At 37.9% G+C, this 21,879-nt stretch overlaps 1 pseudogene; it reads right to left on the reverse strand.

Annotated features, from left to right (window-relative positions):
* Positions 1 to 5,268: 5,268 nt before the first annotated feature.
* On the reverse strand, positions 5,269 to 20,994 carry LOC103236743 (large ribosomal subunit protein eL29-like; annotated as a pseudogene).
* Between the last annotated feature and the right edge of the window lie 885 nt (positions 20,995 to 21,879).

A 21,879-nucleotide genomic window follows, 5' to 3' on the forward strand; every position in this document is an offset into this window, starting at 1 on the left:
AACATGCAGTTTGGAATCCTAGCTGCCAGTGAAATAAGCCAGTCACAGAATGACAAACATTGCGTAATTCCATTTATATCAGCTATCTAAGCCATTCAAACTCTAGTAGCAAAGAATGCGATGGTTTCCAGGGAGCCTAAAGAGTTGTTGTTCAATGGGCATACGTTTCAACTGTACTAGATGAATAAATTCCAAACCTCTGCCATGCAATGTAGAGCCTACAGTTAACAATATGGTATAATGCACTTTATTTGCGAAGAGTTTGGATCTTGTGTTAAGTGTTCTCACAAAACAAAAGCAAAAAGAACCCCCAAAGGTGTCCAAGGAAATCTTGGGAGGTGTTGCATATGTCGATTACCTTGGTTGCAGTGAGGGTATCATGGGTGCATGCATATTCCAAGCTTCCCGAATTGTACACATTTACATATGTGCAGCTCTTTGTATATCAGTTATACTTCAATAAAGGTGTTTTTAAAAAATAAACCTTAGTGCGAGGTGGTTTAGGAAATGTACTGTATATCTTTTCTGCAGTTGCAGATGACAGGCTGAAACAGTATTGGAACAGATGGTTTATCTAACATTTCTGCCATCATCTCTCTTTGCAACAAGAGCAAAAGCAACCACATCATAATGAGACTGCTAGAAAATACGTTAATATTATTAAAAGTCTCATAAATTATTAGTTTTATGTATGTCAAAAATATGAATTTATCTATTTTACAGTTAAAATCAAAGGAATATTGAATAGCTTTTCTGCATAACACACTGCACCAAATGTAACTAAAATATCTATACCTTCAAAACTTGCTGTCAAAAAGTAAAGTTCGCCAGGCGCGGTGGCTCATGCCTGTAATCCCAGCACTTTGAGAGGCTGAGGCGGGCGGATCACCTGAGGTTGGGAGTTCAAGACCAGCCTGACCAACATGGAGAAACTCTATCTCTACTAAAAATACAAAATTAGCAGGGCGTGGTGGCACATGTGCCTGTAATGCCAGCTACTCAGGAGGCTGAGGCAGGAGAATAGCTTGAACCCGGGAGGCGGATGTTGCAGTGAGCTGAGATCACGTCATTGCACTCCAGCCTGGGCAATAAGAGTGAAACTCTGTCTCAAAAAAAAAAAAAAAAAAAAGTAACCTTCAGGCCAGTCATGCCTATAATCCCATGCCTATAATCCCATCAGTTTGGGAGGTCAAGGAAGGAGGATCACCTTGAGGAGTTCCAGACCTGCTTGGGCAACATAGTGAGATCTGGTCTCTACCAAAATTTTCTTTATACTAAGTGTGGTGGCACTTGCTTGTAGTCTTGGCTACACAGGACGCCGAAATGACAGAATCACTTGAGCCCAGAAGTTTGAGATGGCAGTGAGCTAAAATTGTACCACTGCACTCCAGGTTGGGTGACAGAGTGAACGCTTCTCTTTAACAATAAATAAATATATAATAAATAAAACCAAATAAATTTAAATTTTACTGAATTCTTCCAATAATATATGCTATACAACCTTAATTTCACATACATAATTCACATTTACCAACACTCTTTTTCCCATTATAAATATTTCGGATTTCTGACTATATATGTATATCTTCTGAATCTCCTTTTTCATTTGTCATTTGGAAATATAGGCAGATACACACATGCACACTTATTTATTATATAAAATCTATAAATTTGTATTCCTATAAAATGTATTAAATTATAAAATAATTACATGACATGTAATTACGATTTCTCTAGCTTCATTTGTACTCCGTCCTGAAATTCTCCACCTTCAATTTCAAACTCTTTACCCAAGATTTAAATGGCCACTTAGTTTAACTCTTGTGCAGGACTTGAATACAGAGTCAGGCAATTCTTGCCATACAAAAGCATGATTAATGCTTCATGTAGCTTCACCTAGGAATGTCTTTACAAGCCTGTGTAATCATTAAGCACAGATGGTGAAAATTTGTAACATGGACCAGTTACCATAAGCACAGTTGACCTAATCAAAATTAACACTCACATTAGAAAATTTTATTATCCATTCATAAAATTCAGTGGCATAACATAAGTGTCATGTCATCTTAGGTCTTGCGTCAGTAATTGATTTGTTTATGATACAAACTAATTCTCAGTATTTTGTCTCTTTCCTGACAATAACAAGTAGAATCATGAACACGGAAGGTTATTATTTACTAGCCACAGCTCAGTGCACCATGTAATCAAATCCTTTGTCAGAGCATCCTGCCACATAATCAGATCGTATGAATTGTCAAAGACAATTTTATAAATATATATTCATTTAAAGCCTCGGTAAGCTTGTTATAGTGTTGGATAAGTGCATTTTTCTTTTTCTTTTTCTTCTCTCTGTTGTATTCTGAATTCTTGTGTATGGAGTAATTACATTTCTTAAAAATATAACTCAACTGTGGAAAAACAATATATTCTCTATTTAAATATTCCCCTTCAAAGTCCAACGCATTAAATTATTATGATTTGATTTGCTTATAATTTTCTCCCAGGATCACTTCTTTACAAGATATTTTAAATGTATTTTTCTGAAATTGCAATAAATATTTTTGCTGAGCCACGTTAGAGATTAATAATAATGCGCTACACAGTCAAAAGCTTATCAAAATGTGTTTGGGGATATTCGCGCAGACACTCACACCCACACAAATTTACACTAGTTTACAAAGAGCAAGTTTCTGTGTGATTTGTGACTCTGCCTTAGTTTGAGTTGTACCCGACAGGCAGTTGAACATTCTTCAGGCTTTGTTTACTCTCGGTAACAATGAGAGCCTGTCTTCATAAGGTTCATGGTATTGATTAAAATGACTAAGTGAAAAATCAATCTATACCTCTTTTCAGAGGCCAGGTGACTCACCACCAATAATGAAAAAGGTATTTCATAGTTATTCTTCCAGGGCAGAAATTATGTAATCTCAGAAATAACAGTGAAGGGATAAGCCTCTAGTCTCTTAAAAATTACTTACATGCCCCAGAAAATTATCCAGGAGACATTTCTTCATTCAACACTAACTTTACAAAATATTAAATATCTATTATTGCACTCTGGGCATTTAAGAGGAAATAGGATATGGGGGATTTAATCTATATTCTTAGTGAGTGTAGGTTAATGAAATCCTCACAAAACAAGGAACAAGGAAGGAGAACCAAGTGAAAGCAGAGAGTGAAAAGGAACAGATGTTAGTGGTTATGAAGCAGCCACAACGGCATTTTGGTGAAATTGAAGTGTTCGAAGAAGGACCTAATTGATAACAGTTTGGAAGAGAAAATGTAAGTTAGATTTTCTAGGTAAAAGCTCTTGGATGTGGCCTTATGTGTTATAGGATTTAGTGAAAGAGAGAATGGATAGAATGTTTTCCGTTGGGAGAATCTCTCTACCTACTTTCATGTCGTCTTATGTCCAATTTTAGTATAAAATAATTATAATAATTACTCAATGTAACAATTATGTGTTAATTACAATAAAAATGTTATAACAATAACAGGGACTTCCTCATGTGCAATAGTCTTGATCCCTTGCCTCAGTCTCTTAATCACTCCCTGTGCTGAAGGCAGTCACATATATGACGGTGACTTGGGCACAAGCAACTGGCTTGTTTGAAGAAGCCGTGTTGTATCACTTTATGAAGATCCTCTACCTGACGGCAGCATGCTCCTCTCTGCTGTATATGTGGGCAGGCCCATGAAGGTTGGCTACAGTTGTTCACTACCTTCAGTACAGCCTGTGACCAGAAGGCATGTATGTTAAGTTCAAAGCACTGTGATAAAGTAATTGGACAGGGGTCTCCTTTTTTGGCTTTGGAGCCCACCTCCCTCTGTCTGTACAGGGGAGCTTCTTCTTTCTGCCTTCATTCTTCTTTCTGGCTTATTAAACTCTCCGCTCCATAAAACAAACAAAACAAACAACAATAAACAAATAAATAAATTGGACAGTAATTTCATTGCCAAATAATAAAATTAGTAATAATCGGCCAGGTGTAGTTGGCTCATGCGTGTAATCCCAGAGCTTTGGGAGGCCGAGGTAGGATCATCTGAGGTCAGGAGTTCAAGACCAGCCCAACCAATATGGTGAAACCCCATCTCTACTAAAAATACAAAATTAGCCGGACATGGTGGCACGTGCCTGTAATTCCCGCTACTTGGGAGGCTGAGGCAGGAGACTTGCTTGAACCCAGGAGGCAAAAGTTGCAGTGAGCTGAGATTGCACCACTGGACCACAGCCTGGGTAGTAAGTGAAATTTTGTCTCCAAAAAAAAAAAAAAAAAAAAAAAAAAGCGAGTAATAATCTCCATTTACTTGAATCCCATGTGTGTATTTTTAATCCAGCTTATCCATGATCAGGGAAAACACAGTGTAATTATCCACTGGGCTCCCCAAATGCCAACTGACTTGTAATTTAATAATGAGAAAATCTAGAACACAATACTTCTAAGATCTTTTCCATATTTTGATGTTTGTGATTTAACCACATTTAAACACAAATGCCAATTTCAATCTGACAAATTATGTACATATAGCATGAAATAGGCTCATATGTCTGTTTTTACTAACATACAACAAATCTGTAAAGTAATCCTTCTTACTCAAAAAAGATGTCTCCAGTCTAAAATTCTTGCTTGAAATAATACATTCATCTACGTACTGTTTGCTAATGATACATACTACAGAGTTCTACAATCCAACAAGATCTTCATCTCATCATAAGAAATCGTGACATTTTAATTTTGTTCTGTGGTTAGAACAAAATGTACCTGCTTTAAACCATTTTTGGTTTCCTTTTAAATAAAAATAGTACATTTCTAAATAGGAAAATTTTTTCTCATTCTCTAAAACAATTTTGTACACTTTTTTCTTTTAAAAATTCAAATTTATTATAAACTATTGATTAGTTATTAGCCTTTGCTTTTTGTTGAAAGCATGAGTGCAGTTTAAAAGCATATGAATTTGGAAACAAATTTATTTTCTTCCATTTTAAAGAGAATTTTCCTCATCTGAACAGTGCCAGACAGGAACATGTCATCTGTATTCTTTTTTTTGAACTACAAAGTGACCTTTTACCTATGGAAGGAGTCAAGGGTAATTCACCCTAATTCACCCTATCAGGTTTGTGAATTTAGGTTCTTTTTTTTTTTTCCTGCCTCAGGTTTATTTGTACAAATAGCAAGGAGGACCCCAGCTCCATGCAGATGGCAACCCAGAGGTGGGGGTGGGGAGTCACATCAGTCCTTCTGCCCTCATGTTGGCAGACAGAGATATCTACTCTGTAGCCTTTGTAGGGTCCTGGGCACCTTTGGGAGCCTGAGCTGGAATTGAAGCTGGAGCTGCAGCCTGGGCCTTGGTTTGATTCTTAGTCTTGGCCTTTGGCTGGCACAGCCGGAGCCCCTAGGCAATGCAAGCACGAGCACGCTTCCCGGGTGGGCAATGTAGGCAAGTCCATCGAGCTTGCGGCTAACACCCTTTGGGATCTTGAGCTTAACCTCTTTGGGCTTTACGAGGGCTTCGATAGCCTCGGCACGTGCACTCATGGCCTCGGCACTGTTGGCCTGCATCTTCTTTAGGCCCTTCTTGTTGTGCTTCTTGGCAAAGCACATGTTCCTCAGGAACTTGGGGTTCACCCCCTTAAGAGATTGGTATCTTTGTGATCGGGGTTTCTTGATACCATTTCTGTGCCATTTTCGGGACTGGTTGTGTGTGGTGTGGTTCTCGGATTGGCCATTTCTGCACCTGAAGCCGTGGCTCCCCTAGGTTCTCTTAACACCACCACCCACAATAAGCATGATGAAGACACCAACGGTATGAATCCTGGAAAAGTTACTTCAGCAAATAAGTCGAGACAGAGAAGTCCATTTCTGAAACCTCTATTAGCTGAATTAAATAACCCAGACTTAATCCCTTATTAAAAACAAGCAGTAGGCAAAACATGGTGGCTCAGGCCTGTAATCCCATCACTTTGGGAGGCCAATGTGAGAGGATCAATGGAGGCCAAGGTGGGAGGATTGCTTGAGCCTGGCAGTTGAAGACCAGCTAGAGCAATATATTGAGATCCCATCTATAGAAAAAATTTAAATAATTAGTCAGACATGGTGCCCGAGGTCCTTAGCTAATCAAGATGAGGTTGGAGGATCCCTTGAGCCCCGGATTTTTAGGTTACAGTGAACTATGATCACAGCACTACACTACAGCCTGGGCGACAGCAAGAACCTGTCTCAACAACAACAACAACAACAACAAAGTAGAAATTCTGGACAAATACAAAGGTCATCTGCATCTGCATTAAAGAGCTAGCAAAATAGTCCGAAATTACTAAGTTAAAGAAGGACAATGCCTACTTTGGGGACCTGCTTTTTGGCTCAGAGTGGTTTCTGGATTCTGGGGCAGTGGCTGAGGCACTGGGCAGCTTGTTTTTCAGGCCTTAGAGAGTGGTACACTAGGATTAAGGGTGACGGGAGGAAGGTAGCTCTGTTCAGTTTTTTAGGCTCTCAACCAAAACTTTAGTTAATTTTTGCAATAAGGAAAGTAGAGAATTTGGACAAAACAATAGGCTTACTTATCTGCATTTCTTTTTTCTTCTGATCTCAGTCTAGCATATCCTTGTTGTTTTAGTAACTTTCCTGCACCTTTAAAAAAAAATAATTTTAGATGTTCATCCAGATAGTCTACTGAGTATGTCAGCTTAGTTCACAGTGCTTGAAGAACTCTCTCCAAAATGAATAGATGAGAAATAGAAGATAAATGTGTAGATACTTGCTAGCTATAACCACAGCAATAGACATAGGTATAGATACATATAAATGAACAAAAAAAGGCTGGGTAAGGTGGCTCACACCTGTAATCCCAGCACTTTGGGAGGCCAAGGCTGGTGGATCACCTGAGGTGGATACAGAGCCTGAAAAATGTTCAAATGCCTGTCAAGTACAAATAAAACTAGAGACCAGCCTGGTCAGCATGGCAAAACCCTGCCTCTACTAAAAATACAAAACAAAAATTTAAAAATTAGCCAGGCATAGTGGTGTGTGACTACAATCAGACCCAGCTACTCAGGAGGCTGAGGCACGAGAATCGCTTGAACCCAGGCAGCAGAGTTTGCAGTGAGCCATGATCGAGCCACTACACTCCAGCCTTGGTGAAAGAGCGAGACTCTGTCTCAATAAAAAATAAGTAAATAAATAAATAATATAGTGATGCCAAAAAAAAAAAAAAAAAATCATGGTACTGTTCCATTAGGGCAATGTTAAAAATAATTAGAAGAATTAACAGACAGATTTATCCATCTTCTCTTTATCTTATTTCTGAAGCTATCAAGTAGTCTGTCTTTTCCCAAAGATCTGTTTCATGTTCATCTTTTACTAAGAAGAAAGCTCTGAGATGACTTTTCTTCTTTAGTGGTCTTTTTGTTGCAGGATGAAAAGGAAAACAGGAGAGACAGAGAAATAGTCACTACTTTTGAAATCATGCAGGCAATGTGGGAGTTAAGGAAAAGGAAGCAATGAATGAAAAAGATTTATAAAGTTTTGGTTTAATAAAGTTAAAAAAAAAAATGCCCCCTTCCCTTGCCCCTTCCAACCCAACAAGCCCTTTTAATTAAACATACTATGAAAAAAAAAGTAGAGTAGATGTATTCAACTTCTTTGATTTCTACTCCATACAGGTAATGAATCATGTGGGTCTGAATTTCAAACCTACATGATTCATTACTTGTTTATTGAAAAGAATAGACAAAGGTTTAAATGAAAAGAATAAAGACCAGAAAAGACAAAAGTCTTTTTAAATTTTATTTATTTATTTATTTATTTTTTGAGACAGAGTTTCGCTCTGCCACCCAGGCTGGAGTGCAGTGGCGCGATCTCAGCTCACTGCAACCTCTGCCTCCCGGGTTCAAGCACTTCTCCTGCCTCAGTCTCCCAAGAAGCTGGGCATACAGACACCCACCGCCACACTCAGCTAATTTTCGTGTTTTTAGTAGAGATGGAGTTTCACCATATTGGTCAGACCGATCTCGAACTCCTCACCTTAGGTGATCCGCTCGCCTCGGCCTCTCAAAGTGCTGGGATTTCAGACGTGAGCCACTTCACCCTGCCAACGAAAGTCTTTAAGACTGAGAATTAAAACCTTTAAGGTTAATGGCAAAATTGTACCTTTCAGCTTCCCTGTGTAATCCAATATTTAACTTCTGTAACTGAAGTGTGTAATTTCATTTTATACACTAGATTCAGTGAGGTTACTCTGTGCTTCCCACCACCTGATAATAATTGTGTAAGCTGGTATCCTATTGGCCAGATCTGACAAATGTGAGAAAATCAACAATTTACAATTTTAACACATATTTTCACATGCTAATTTTCTCAATCTAGAAACAAAAAAAGAAAAGAAAATAGTAAAGTGGAGAGGAAAACAGGCTCTTCTTCATATATGATGCCTCTTATGTCTCCTACTGAAAGAGAACAATGACAAGAAAGAAAACATGGTTTCCAAATTGGCTGAGAAATACTTTTTGTCGTAGTGATATTCTTTGTCTTAATTGTAAAACTTCTTGTTTGAAGAAAAAACATATGAAGGAATGTAATATGACAAAACCCATTTCACAATTAATAAACTTAAAATATCAATGATATAAAAACAAAATAAACTTTTGCCAAAAGTTTAGGTGTGTCAAAGGCCCAGAAGTAAAATTAAACACTGCTGTGCATGCCAATAATTCATTTTCTGAAATTTAAGACAAATAGGACTGAATAAGAAGAAATGGAATAATAGAATTTGTTAAATATTACATTTTGTTAAAGAAAATATAGATTACTTTCTTTAATAAACTGATTTGCAAACACTTTTATTTCTTTACTCCTAGAAAAAGTTTGGTCACAATTTGTATTAGTCCATTCTGCCGAATCATGGCAGAGGCACCTCCTCACCGGGCGGCAGGAGAATGAGTACCAAACAAAGGGGAAAGAGCCCCTTATAAAACCATCAGCTCTAGTGAGAACTCACTCACTATCATGGGAACAGCATGGGGAGAATCACCCCCACGATTCAGTTATGTCCACCTTGCCTCTCCCTTGACATGTGGGGATTATGGGAATTACAATTCAAGATGAGATTTGAGTGGGAATCCAAAGCCAAACCATATCACTACTGTTTTACTCCTACTGCAATTAATTTACAAAATGTTAGTATACATGTACACACATACACACATAACAGAGATCATACACACAGAGGGAGAGGAGAGCGAGGCACAGGGGAGAAAGAAGAAAACAGAGGTGCATGGCAATAAGGCACTCCCAGTCACGTGATATCAGCTCCAGGAAGTCAACAGACACTCTTTTCCTTATTTCAATGATGAGGAAACAGGCTAATAAGAACAATTAAGTAAATTATTTTATTAAAGTTTTATGTTCATTAAACTAAACCAATCCTTTCTAGTGATCTGGGTTTTCCTAACACTGTACTTTTCCATTAAGTATTAATTACTGCCATGCGCACATGTGAAGAGACCACCAAACGGGTTTTGTGTGAGCAATAAAGCTTTTTAATCACCTGGGTGCAGGCGGGCTGAGTCCAAAAAGAGAGTCAGCCAAGGGAGATGGGGTGGAGCCGTTTTATAGGATTTGGGAAGATAAAGGAAAATTACAGTCAAAGGGGGGTTGTTCTCTGGCAGGCAGGAGTGGGGGTCACAGGGTGCTCAGTGGGGGCCCTTTTTGAGCCAGGATGAGCCAGGAAAAGGAATTTCACATGGTAATGTCATCGCTTAAGGCAAGGACCTGCCATTTTCACTTCTTTCAGTTGTCATCAGTTAAGGCAGGGGCAGGGCATTTTCACTTCTTTTGTGATACTTCAGTTACTTCAGGCCATCTGGGAGTATACGTGCAAGTCACAGGGGATGCGATGGTTTGGCTTGGGCTCAGAGGCCTGACAATTACTGTATGCAATTTCAACATGAGTGCTGTGTAAGCAAGAGAAATGTCTAAGCTTCTGTTTCTTGCTCTGGTAAGTGAGAGAATACCAATGTACACCAATTTACCTCTCTAGTTCTGTAGGAACTGAAATAGCTAGTGTTCTTTCTCTACATTAGATAGAAAGTATCAGAATATTTCAATTGAAAGTAAATTGATATGTGATAGCATTGGTTCTTGAGTTTTACCTCGGATTTTGCTAAAAATATGCTTGAGGACCATACCCAGAGCTAAAGATCTAGATACATATAAATAGACTATTGTTGATCAAGATATTTTTATTATGAAGGATTATGGCCAAGATAATAAAAAAATTGCATATAGATAACAATTTAACTTAATTTGAATAGCTATACCTGCCATGTCTGCAAGTATAATTTAATTAAAAGTGGAAAATGTGATATTCAGGTAATACGGTTTGGAACCTTGTATCTAATTACCAACTGTAAGTGCACTGACCTCATGCTGCTACTAAACAACTACAATAACACAAAATATATTTCCCTAATGTTTCTTACAAAAGAAGTGCAGATAGCCAATTATAAGTAAGTGTTTACTTTCACATTTCCATTTAAGCTAATATATACGTGTTAAAATTTAGAATCTTAGAAAAATTTAAATTATTAGACTTCTGTATTAACAGAAAAAGTTTATCAAAGCATTATTTCAGAAAAGCTTTCCTGTCTTTCATAAACCTGTTTGAAGCAAATGAGGATTTGAAATAAACTCTGTGAAAATAAACTACAAATGTAAAAAATGCATTTTCACAAAAGTTTTAAAATTTTCATTGTTTTGTGTTTGTTCTCACAGAGATAATAACGGATACTTTGGCACTCAAATGCAACCTGCTTGGACTTGGTCCATCTATTTATTAAATTTGGCTTCATATATACTCTTAATTGAGTGTATTAGATTTTATGTAACAAATTTATGTTAAGTTATCTTCTGATCTCCCACTCTCAGGCTATGAGCATTAGCAAATTAGAAATTTTATTTCTAATGAGTAAGAAATGACTTATCTGTATGCCAACTTTATTTGAACTAAAATGTGAAGATGTTTCAATGATATTATGATTTTTATGATAAGAAATGATAACCAAGGAATTGACAAGTCCAGCTACTCAGAAGATCTCCAACTCCAGGCCACTGGTGTTTTTATGGAGACCTTAATTGTGTAGCATGAGTGATTAAACCTTTGGCCATTGGTGATCAACTTACCTTCAGCCCCTCTACCCTCTCAAGAAGTTTAGGGGGTGCGGCTGCAAGCCTTTGTCTTTCCAATGACTAGCCCCATCCTGAAGCTGTCAACAACATCAGCATACAAAAGGACAGCAGTTCAGAGACTCTAAGAATTTTAGGAGTTCTATGACAGGAAAGGAGCCCAGGACTAAACATATATTTTGCCCTTTCTTCCTTTCTTAATCTCCTGTATGTTTCTCTTTATGTATATCTTGTTTCTTATCTCTCCTTAAAGTTTAAAAAAATAAAATAAAATATTTTTGTGTCTTTTTATGGGTGTCAGGCCTCTGAGCCCTAGCTAAGCCATCGTATCTCCTGTGACCTGCACCTATACGTCCAGATGGCCCAAAGCCAGTGAAGAATCAGAAAAGAAGTGAAAAATGGCTGGTCCCTGACTTAACTGATGACATTACCTTGTGAAATTCCTTTTCCTGGCTCGTCCTGGCTCAAAAGCTCCCCTACTGAGCACCTTGTGATCCCCACCCCTGCCAGTCAGAAAACCCCGTTTGACTGTAATTTTCCGCTACCTACCCAAATCTTATAAAACAGCCCTACCCTATCTCCCTTCACTGACTCTGTTTTCGGACTCAGCCCACCTGCACCCAAGTGATTAAAAAGCTTTATTGCTCACACAAAGCCTGTTTGGTGGTCTCTTCACATGGATTCACATGAAACTACCAGATATCAATTCAAGCATAGGTTAGGTGCAAATTTTGCATTCTTTAACTTACTAAAAAAGAGACAGTGTTTTTTCTTCAATATTAATATCTATGGATGTATCAATATATGTATTAGATTCCAATGTTTAATCATTTATGAAATGTATACATATTTTATAATATATATAAATAACATACGATCTTCTAGGAACTAATCTCATGATAGAAATGCAAGTATATGAAAAGATAGATTATTTGTCATCAAAATCAAATAGCCTAGAAAACATAAAAACACATCTAAAACTATCATTAAAAAAACCCTACAGATTACACTGGAGAAGTGTACCAAATTGTCTGAGAGCACAAGAGAAGGAAGAGGCTCTACATCTTCCTGGAGGAGTGGGGTTACAGGTAGGGAGCATAAAAGAATAAAATATTTGAATGGAAAGCCAGACAGTACTGTGGGTTTTTTTGGCAGGCAGGGGGAGACGGAGTCTCGCTGTTGTCACCCAGGCTGCAGGCTGGAGTGCAGTGTGGCGTAATCTCGGCTAGCTGCAACCTCTGCCTCCCAGGTTCAAGTGTTTCTCTGCCTCAGTCTCCCGAGTAGCTGGGATTACAGGTGCGCACCACCATGCTTGGCTAATTTTTGTATGTTTAGCAGAGACGGGGTTTCACCATGTTGGCCAGGCTGGTCTTGAACTCCTGACCTCAATTGATCCACCAGCCTCAGCCTGCCAAGGTGCTGGGATTATGGGCATGAGCCACCATGCCCGGCCAGAACAGTAGTATTCTGGCAGTGCAAGGTGCTCAGATGAGGAGATGAACGTGAATCCTGCCTAACACTGAAAGATGAAGGTGAGGTTGGGGGCCCTGAGCACGTGGGTGTATCTAGAGCTTAAAGTAAAAAAGGGGTAGATGGTCAAAAAATACGACGGAAACTTAAGCAGGCCTGCAAGCAGTAATATGTCTGGACTTTGTTTTCAGAATAAATGAGGAGTCCCAGGGAAAATGAGGAAGGCAATATATGATTTGTTAAAAATAGCTCTTTTGCATTTATGGGAAGCATTAATTAGATTGAGGGAGTGGAGCCAATTAGAGGCTGCGGCAGCAGGGATCCTAAGCTGGTAGGTTACAGTGGAGTCACTTCCACACAAGAATTTGAGTCTAAATTTATAACCTCAGGTATAAAAAACCTATAGTCAATATTTCCCATGAAAATTATTTAGAAATATGAGATTTTAGAAGCCAAAATAACATCTCTCCATAACCACAAAATTAAAGCTTCTGCTAGTTAGGATTTTACCTTTGTTATTCACTACTTCATTCCTAGGGCCTATGATGGTGATGCCTGGCACACGCCTCATGCCTAATAAACATCGGATGAAGAATTAGTTAACAACAGACAAGTTGTCTTCTTGTGTTGGTAGAGAAAGATTTTTACCTGTTTGTTTGTTTTTCTGCTTCGCAGTAGTTGCAGTAGCTAGCTTACTACCAAGGTCCATACTGTATATAGAATACGTTTTTTCATAGCTCAGGAAGATGTTCAATAACAAAATACTTACAGAGTGAGAGACATTTGGGATCTAACACTGAAAACCAAAACCAAAAACTCAAGTCCTCGTCTTATGCTGAGAGAAGGGTATCAATCTACCAAGTGAAATGGAGAGATAAATGTAATGTGTGACGCTTTCTTTTCTCTTTTCCTCCCTTTCACAATTTCTCCTTCTCTTTCCACATAATGAGTTTAATTTTAATACACAGCATTCATCTTATGTGAATCCATTGTTTTGCAACTATTTTATATAAATTTATGATGACTTCAACATGGCTGTACCAATAGAGGTACAGAAAACGGGACAATGATGAGGAACATTTTAGCGATTGAATAGATAAGATAGTGAAGCAATTGATTTATATGAAAGATAAGAGAGGCGCTAGTCAGAGATGTTTGTGGCATGGGCTAATCTTTCATCAAAGCTGCCATTCATGAGTATGGAAACATATGAAGAGGAGCACCTTTATTGCTGGAAAGAATTGCAATGATCTACTGATCTTAACGTAAATATGTTATTTTTAAATAAAACTTCTATGCAGATTGATTTTTTGAAACTCGAGAGGTCTGAACATCAAAATAAGAAAGTCATTAGTGTATCTGGTGGTATTTGAATTCATCTATTTGGATACGGTACATCAGGGATAATATAGCATGAGAAGATAACTCTAGAGACAGAGCCATGGGGAGCATCAAAGATAAACCTTGGATATCACTTTCCAGGGCCTTGTTTTTATCAGAGGCCCTTCTCCCCTTCACATACTAAGTCAGGGGCCACCTATGATCCCATTTTGGCCAGTGCATCTTCAACTTACTTGTCAAATTTGTCTCTTCTAGAATTCAGCAGTTTAACCTTCAAATGATGCTGGGAATAGGTTACCAGTCTCTCCTCAACGATGCCCGCTACCTTTATGAATTTCCCCTGAATTCAGCTGGATACCAGTTTCACCTTGACATCCCCCACCCACCCAGCCTTGAGTCCCTTCCTCCAGCAAGATCCAAAATCCTAAGTTCCACAATTCAGGACGATGACCCACAGGGTCTCCTGACAGATCAACAACCATAGGTAGGGTCAACTCTATGCTCCAGGCCAGAAGGAAGCCGTTGGGGATGAGAACTTTGCCCCAGTGCCAAAGATTCATCATTTTTGTTCTGTTGTTGGATGAGGAGAAATGTGGAGTCTTGATAAGACAAGGTAGCAAGAACGAGGAGGAGGCCCCAGGGTGGAGGAGAATAATCGTTCTACTAGATAGCTAAGTACAAACAACCTGTTTGCACAACATCCTGTTCTCAAATACCTCACTCTGCCAAGTAACCCTAGCAGCGTGACCCTATAAAACTTCCCTCCAGCCCCTGCCTCCTTGCAGACAGCCCCTTCTCTGCTGTATGACCCATTGCACTCTTGCAGTACATCATCTTACTTTTCTTCTAATACACTTGCTTTCTTTAACTCACTTCTGTTTTGGTGAATTCTTTTACTGTCCACGATGCTAGCCCCAGCCAGTCACAACCCACAATCATTAGTCAAGAAGAAAAATGTAAGAAGTGGCTTCTACTTCTTTAAAAAGATAAGCCATCATGAGCTACTCTTCTTTTACTTCAAAATCAACATGAATAAATGACAAAGGAAGAAGGAAACTTGAATTGCAATAATGAGCAAAATTAGCCATTATCTATGGCTTGGAACAGAACACCTGAAACTGGGTAATTTATAAAGAAGAATAATGTATTTCTTATAGTTATGGAGTCTGTGAAGCCCAGGGTCAAGAGAGTGCATCTGGTGAAGTCTTCTTCATGGCAGGCTCTCTCTGGGGCATCTCCAGGCAGCCGAGGGCATCACATGGAGGGGGCTGAGGATAACCTGTGCTAGCTCAGGTCCCTCTTCTCATAAAGCCACCAGTTTGCCTCCCGTGGGAACGCATTACTTCACTGATCCATGAGTGACTCTGTCCTCACAATCCAGTAGCCTTTTACCAGCTGCACCTATCAACACCTCCACATTGGAGATGAAATTTCAATATGAGTTTTGGAGGGGCATTCCAACCATAACAACCTTCCATAAACTTGAAAGCGGTACTGCATTGTATTGCATTGGGGTGAGTGTGGGGTGGATGGCTGCCACACAGGGCAGTGTGAGCTGGAGGAAGCAGTGAGAAAATGCAAGACAAAGCTTTTCAGTTTCTGCCACTGCCTCTTCTCAGTGCTGCAGAAATGGATGGCAACAGCTCAGGCCATGGAGATAACGTTCCACAGACAGAGGTGTACACAATCTATGTTGGGTCCAGGAATGGATGAAAACAAGAGAGGGACAGAGGGACCATCATCTCTTTATGCTTCCTCTGACGGTTGTTCTTCCTGAGAGTTTTTAAGGTGAAACCTGGGACCAGAGGAAATACACTGGTGAGGAGACTGCAGAAGGGAGAGATGAGCTGTCTTCTCCAGTGTCTGGGAAATTCTTCAGTGAGAATCCTTCCTACTTTTCCCCATCAACATACCCTCGTTTTTTAACTCAACATAAATGGTAGCTCTGGCTTCACATTTTCTGAAATATAATACCTTCTTAGAAACCAGAGCCACCGTGTGTAGGAGAGTAGGAGCTCATGGGCTGTAAAGAGATCCCTGCCTGAGAAGTAGAACTCCTCAAAAAATAGAACACAAACTAAAACGATTGGTACCATCTGACATAAAATTACTGAAACACGTGAACTAAGAATTTAAAATAGCAGAATAAATATACCTAGAGAAATAAGGGAAGATATGAGCAGTATAATCAAGAACAAGAAGGCTTATGGAAATATTAGAAAGGAAATTTATTTGTTGAAGTGAAGGACAAAATAGATGAGAAAATCGTAGAATAGATTTTGCTTCAAAATTGACTGTTAAACTGGAAAGAGGAACACTTTCAAAGGCAGCAAAAGAGAATAAAGAATATTAATACAGTTTAAATAAACGCAACCAGAAAATAAGAATTTCGAAGAAAAATGTGATACATGTAGATAAGGAGGAACTTCAAGAAATATGGTAATAAATTATCCATAATTTAAGAAAAATTAAGTTTCCATTTAAAAGACTCATAGAATGCCAAACAGAAGAGAAGAAAAATCACAAAAGCAAACACATTTTAGTTAAATTTAAGAACATTAACACATTTGTAAAGCTTTCAGAGAAAAGGACAAACCACCCAAAGAGTGACATGATTCAAATAAGCATCAGGCTACTCAATAGCAACACTGGATAGAAGAAGTCAGAAACAAAACAAAACAAAACTTCCTAACGTCAATATTTCTTTTTCAGAATCAAGAAAAAAAATGTAGCAAATGAGTAAAGAAGATGAACAGACATTTCATACAAATAGCCTGTAGCATAATTTCACACATTATAAGAAAAGTGCAAAATAAAACTACATTAATATGAAAGTTTTTACCTACTGGATTGCAAAAATGTTTACAGCTTCACAAGAAATTGAGGACTTGTGGAGATGGCTATGGAAATGAGGTTTTCTTATTCCTATGCAAGGCTTACAGGAATGCTAAGTGGAATACTTTCACAGAAGAAAATGTGGCCCCATCCAGCACAAAGATATATGCATGTGACTTTTGACACAGATACTTCACACATAAGTAAAATTCCAATATAATATTCCAATGTAATATTGGGAGGAAACACCCACAAGTACCTATTTATTGTTGCAGAATTTGTAATGTCAGTATATTGGAAAACACCTGGACACCCATGCAGAGAAGACCCTAGGTTCACATACACACAATGGAGTACTGTGCAGCAGTAAAAATAAATACATAAATAAATAGAAATAAAATTAAAATAGATCTAATCAGTGTAATCAGCTAGTGTGGAGTGAAAAACAGCAAGGTGCAGAATACTTCAAAGCAATCAAATGTAGTTAAATGCGTTTGTTTGCTTTTGCAAAAAAAAAAAAAAAAAAAAGAGGGAGAACGAGAGAGAGAGAGAAATAGCAGAGAAAGAGAAAGCCTAAATGTGAAACTAACAAAAATGCTTATTGAGAACGTAGATGAAAATTGAGCAGAAGGTAGTTCTGACTCAACATCTGCTAATGATGCCCATGTTCAAAAATTAATTATTTAAAATGTAAACTAAAGTTAAAAGGAGATTAAATACTTTAAAAACAGAAATACACCTAACTCTATGTCAAACTGATAACCTAACTACACATACAGGGAATTAATGTAGGTAACTTAAAATCACAGCACTATAATTATTCACCCTTAGTAGGATGTGTAAAAATATTGCAAAAAAAATCTTTCAGTTAAATTTTTAGTTAAATGTATTTAGTATAGTTGTTGTGAATGGTGGTATGGGTATAGCAATTTAACAATTCTCATTTTTGTTGTGGGGTAGATCACAGAGTAAATACATTAATATTTCACCGGAGGAATTTGGTAAGTAGAGCAGAAATAAAATATGACTCTATAAATAAAGCTATTTATCAATATTTTGTGAATAATAAATTCAGTTAGTACTTTAAATTAGTGAAAAAGAGATGAAATATTCAATTAATCATTATGGTACATGTTAAAAGCTCTTTGAATAGTGTTGGATCACTAATTCAATCTTTACAACAGAATGAATTTCATATGGATCAGCTTATACACACACACGTATGAGCTTATAAATATGTATATGCATATGTGTGTGTGTGTGTATATATATATACACACAATAAAATAGTTGAATTTATTTTTAATCATGGAGTTGAGAAAACCCCCTACAGAAAGCCAAGAAGCAGTAAGGAATATATTTAAAATATGACTAAGTAAAATAAAAGGAAAAAGTTTGAAAATCTTCTTTGGCAAGAACACATTATAAAAAATTTAAAAGTAAATCTTTATATGAAAAACATATTAACATGTATGAAGGACATTAGTCTGAATTCCTTAATTTCCCAGGAGTTCATAAATTAATGTTTAAAATACAAATATATACAAAAGAAAAAAAATGGACAAATGAGGCGCATGTTGGAGAATTAAAAATAAATACCAAGTGAAATTCTAAAATATGCCCACTTATTCCCACTTAAAGACATGCAAAGCAAATAATGATAACATTTTCCCTCTGTTATAATGCCAATAAATCAAAATGTTAGATAATATCCCATATTGACAGTTGAGTGGAAGAAATTGTCGTTTTTGTGTAGTGTTGGTACAAGGCTGATATTTGGATCGAATGTATCAGTTTGGCCATATTTTTCAACTGATAACAGCATCTGTTCTGATTGGGCAGTGCCTATATCCTAGTAACTGTAAAATATTTTAAGTGTCTCCCTTTTGTGAAGAGTATGAATTGGCACAACCTTTTTATAATACACTTAGCATTATGTATTTTCATTAAAAATATGCATCCACTTCTGTCCAACAATTCCACTGACAAAAACGTTATTACTTCTCTAATACGTAGAAAGTACTTATATATTGAATCTCATAGCAATTTTTGTAATAGGGAAATTTTATTAAACAGGTGTGAACACCGCTTTCTGGAGGATCTCGTTCCCGATGTTATATTCCGTGTATAGGGAGCTTCCTTGGAATACAGTCTTGGATTCTATCAGTCTGCTCACACACTTCTCTCCCTGGGCAACACAGAGTGATGTATCTGATTGGTGGCTTTGGGATGAAGAAGCTGGCAAGATTTGTCAGTCTTATTGATCAACCATTCTCCTTTGGGATCATCTCTAAGAAAAGCAAAACATTTTCAACTACTCTTAAGCATGCTATCATGTTAGTGACGAGGGCTCTGCGTCTATGGGACTTGCACTCAGTGAAATCTAATTCGGACACAAAGTACTTAAAATACAAAAGTGTTATATACTTAAGCCAAATTCTCAAGTATCACCTTCTATCCATATTATAGTCTTATTCTTCATCTGCTTATTCTTTTATTCTTATCAGCGAACTGATTTTGAAATTGGATAAAAGGAAGGGTAAGATTTATGGTGCTTCCAACAAATTCCATAATCTATAATACAATGCTGGAATTAATTTTCTTATTTACAAAAGTGGATATTAATAGTACCTACTTCACGTTGTGTGCTAAACTTATTTACACACTTAAAAGATTTAGTTGACTCCATTTGCCTCTTAGTTCTAGCTATGTCGTTAATAAGATACCTGGCTACACAGCTAGTTGCCTTGTTTTCTTTTTCTCTTTCTCTCTTTTCTTCCTTCCTTTCTTCCTTCCTTTCTTTCTTTCTTTCTTTCTTTCTTTCCTTCTTTCCGTCTTTCTTTTTTCTTTTTCTTTCTCCTTCCTTCCTTTCTTCTTTCCTTCCTTCCCTCCCTCCCTTCCTTCTTTCTCTCTCTCTTTCTTTCTTTTTCCTTCCTTCCTTCCTTCCTTCCTTCCTTCCTTCCTTCCTTCCTTCCTTCCTTCTTTCCTTCCTTCCCTCCTTCCCTCCCTTCTTTCTCTCTCTCTCTTTCTTTCTTTCTTTCTTTCTTTCTTTCTTTTTTCTTTCTTTCTTTCTCCTTCCTTCCTTCCTTTCTTCCTTCCTTCCTTTCTTCCTCTCTTTCTTTTTTCTTTCTTTTTCTTTTTCTTTCTCCTTCCTTCCCTCCCTCCCTTCTTTCTTTCTCTTTCTTTCTTTCTTTCTTTCTTTCTTTCTTTCTCTCTCTCTTTCTTTCTCCTTCCTTCCTTCCTTCCTTCCTTCCTTCCTTCCTTCCTTCCCTCCCTCCCTCCCTCCCTCCCTCCCTCCCTTCTTTCTTTCTTTCTTTCTTTCTTTCTTTCTTTCTTTCTTTCTTTCTTTCTTTCCTTCCTTCCTTCCTTCCTTCCTTCCTTCCTTCCTTCCTTCCTTTCTTCCTTCCTTCTTTCTTTCTCCTTCCTTCCTTCCTCCTTCTTTTCTTTCTTTCTTTTTTTTTTGTTTGATGGAATCTTGCTCTGTCACCAGGCTGGAGTGCAGTGGCACAATTTTGGCTCACTGCAACCTCTGCCTCCTGGGTTCAAGTGATCTTCCTGCCTCAGTTTCCCAAGTAGCTGGGATTACAGGTGTGCAACACCATGCCCAGCTCATTTTTTGTATTTTTAGTAGAGATGGGGTTTCACCATGTTGGCCAGGATGGTCTCGACCTCTTGACCTCGTGATCTGCCCTCCTCGGCCTCCCAAAGTTCTGGGATCACAGGCGTGAACCACCACGCCAGCCAGTTGCCTCATTTTCTAAGTATTATCACATGTCCCAATTTAACCAGAACAGTCACGGTTTATTCCTTCATCCTTAGTATACCTATTATACTTATTATAATTAACAGTAACATTTTTTAATCTCAGAAGCACCCACATTTTAAAGGTTGATTACATGGTATTCTCTTTAACTCTGCTGGCTGTTTTAGGTTACCCCATGGCGTAAGGGCTGGGTTTTGGCACAACTTCTTTTGTGCCCACACTGGCAGGAGCCCTGGCATTTCCAGACCTCAGGTCCAATAATATCAAACCACAGAACCGCTTGTTTCTGCTACTACTGCCCAGAGCAGCGTTATAACTCAATACAGATGAGAGGGAAAGTTGATGCATGATGGAATGAACTTTGTCAGTTAAGTGAAGGGGAACAGAGAGAATGCAGAGTGCCATGTGTACGTTTCTTCTCCCTGACAGCTAACGATGAGGTGCCCTAGTTCCTTTCCATAAGTCCTCTGCATGTGTTCAGACAACTAGCCATATTTTAAGAGGCTGGGTGCTTTTCAGTAAGGCACTTGTTTGAATTTGCCTTTTTTTTTTCTTCCCTGACGCACTCTCCTTTTCCCCTCCTTGGTTGACCTGGGATTGTATTCAAAGACATAAAGTGTGGATTTTTATCTTGCTCTTTTCTTTTAGGGAACCCATAGTAAAACAGTACGAGGAATGGCATTGAAAGCAAAGCACTCATAATGGGCTCTAGGACTGGATAGTTTACCTATCAAGATGTAACAAGAATCCCTTTGCCTTTTATAAATGAGGCATAAAATTATGGCATGCTATAACATAACCCATTATTAAAGCTTTCAACTTTTTAAATTGTTAGGAGGTATAGGTAAAAGGCAAGTTATTAGGCAATCAAGTGGATGTGGCATTTGTGGATTTAAAGGTTATGAAACATAGATGAATTTTGGTGTGGGTGAGTGTTTTTTATGATGTTACAGATCTTGAAAAACCAGAAAATAATATACTCAGGGAACTTAATCTTCAATTTAAGACATGTCCTAAAAGTTAGAGACTTTTAAAGGAGTTTCAAAGAGATTCTTGTATCCCCAAGCTATAGGCAATTCTGTGTTGAAATCAAGCCCAGGATGCAGCAGAACAACTCAGGTGAAGTGTAATGTTTTCTGCAAAATTTAAGACTGTAGTACAAAGAGTAGGAGCCTGTAAGCTGGGATTTGAATGGATGAGTTTGGGAATATTCAACTCCCCCAATCCTCTGAAATTTCCTGGCTTGCAGAAGCATCCCAATCGCCCTGTCAAAAGGAGAACAGCTTTCCT

The sequence above is a fragment of the Chlorocebus sabaeus genome, chromosome 7, assembly GCF_047675955.1.
Source record: "Chlorocebus sabaeus isolate Y175 chromosome 7, mChlSab1.0.hap1, whole genome shotgun sequence".
Lineage (NCBI taxonomy): Eukaryota > Metazoa > Chordata > Mammalia > Primates > Cercopithecidae > Chlorocebus > Chlorocebus sabaeus.